Source organism: Melospiza georgiana, unplaced genomic scaffold (genome assembly GCF_028018845.1).
Source record: "Melospiza georgiana isolate bMelGeo1 unplaced genomic scaffold, bMelGeo1.pri scaffold_42, whole genome shotgun sequence".
Lineage (NCBI taxonomy): Eukaryota > Metazoa > Chordata > Aves > Passeriformes > Passerellidae > Melospiza > Melospiza georgiana.
In genome coordinates this window covers 1,376,424-1,378,007 of record NW_026652216.1, presented here as the reverse complement: position 1 = coordinate 1,378,007, position 1,584 = coordinate 1,376,424, and the positions used below count along the sequence as shown (strand labels likewise).

General features: G+C 48.1%; 1 pseudogene; it reads right to left on the bottom strand.

Annotated features, from left to right (window-relative positions):
• Positions 1-287: 287 nt before the first annotated feature.
• On the bottom strand, positions 288-1,251 carry LOC131096514 (cytochrome b-like; annotated as a pseudogene).
• Positions 1,252-1,584: the final 333 nt, after the last annotated feature.

Genomic DNA, 1,584 nt, shown 5'->3' with positions numbered 1-1,584 from the left:
GGAGCAATTCACTCAATCATTTTAACACTGCCCTGCAAGTTTGCAGGCTGTGCTCACACAGTGGAAAAAGCAAGGCTCCTGTGAGTGTGCAACAGCCCACTGACAATTGCCTCAATCAGAGGGAACAGAATTAGAATGATTGTGAAGTATGTGAATGAGGCTAGTTGGCCAATGATGATGAAGAGGTGTCCTACTGGCTGGCTGCCTACTCAGGTTAGGATGAGGACGTTGGCGACTAGGGTTCAGAACAGGATTTGTGATAGGGGACGGAAGGGTATTGATTGTAGTTTTGATGTATGTAGTAGTGGGGTGAGGAATATGACGAGGATTGAGGCGGCTAGAGCTAGTACGCCTCCTAGTTTGTTTGGGATGGATCGGAGGATGGCGTAAGCAAATAGGAAAGATCACTCGGGTTTGATGTGAGGAGGGGTGACTAGTGGGTTGGCTGGGGTGAAGTTTTCTGGGTCATCTAGGAGGTTGAGGGAGAATAGGGCTAGTGAGACGAGTAGGGAGAGCATTAGTACAAATCCTAGGATGTCTTTGATGGTGTAGTATGAGTGGAAGGGGATCTTGTCACAGTCTCTGGGAATGCCTAGCAGGTTGTTTGAGCCTGTTTCATGGAGGAAGGTGAGATTGACGAGAGTAAGGCCTACGATGACGAAGGGAAGGAGGAAGTGGAGAGTGAAGAATCAGGTCAGTGTGGGGTTGTCGACAGAGAACCCTCCTCAGGCTCATTTGACTAGTGTTTGCCCGATGTAAGGGATGGCTGACAATAGGTTTGTGATTACAGTAGCTCCTCAGAATGATATTTGGCCTCATGGTAGGACGTATCCTACGAAGGCAGTTGCTATGAGGGTTAGGAGGAGAATGACTCCAATGTTTCAGGTTTCTTTGTTTAGGTATGAGCTGTAGTAGAGTCCTCGGCTGATGTGTAGGTAGATGCAGATGAAGAAGAAGGAGGCTCCATTTGCGTGGAGGTTGCGGATGAGTCAGCCAAATTGTACGTCTCGGCATATGTGAGCGACAGAGGAGAAGGCTAGATTGGTATCTGCTGTCTGGTGCATAGCTAGCAGAAGACCTGTGACGATTTGAGTAATTAAGCAAACGCCTACTAGAGACCCGAAGTTTCATCATGTTGAGATATTTGATGGCGCTGGGAGGTCGATTAGGGCGTTGTTGATGATTTTGAGGATTTGGTGGTTTTTACGAAGGTTGAGGGCCATTGGTTATTTCTGTATGTGGCTACGAGGATGATGAGAATGGATAAGGTGAATGATCCTAAGTAAGCTTTGATTAGGCCTGAGTGGAGGGTGGTGGCAGTTTTGGTTGCTGTAAGTTGTAGGCTGGCTAGCCCCTCTGGACCTACTATTTTGTATCAGGAGAGGTCAATTAGGTGGGATGCGATGTTCTGTCCTCCTTTGAGGAAGTTGGTTATACTTAGGCCGTGGGATAGGGGGTTAAAGTATCCTAGGGATGTTGAGAAGTTTGAGCAGGGGGCTTGTTTGGTCAGGATGAGAAAGCTTTAGCTTGGACAACAGGAGCAGGAGCCTCGTGAGGGGCCTTCAGCATCTCCTCAGTGCATCC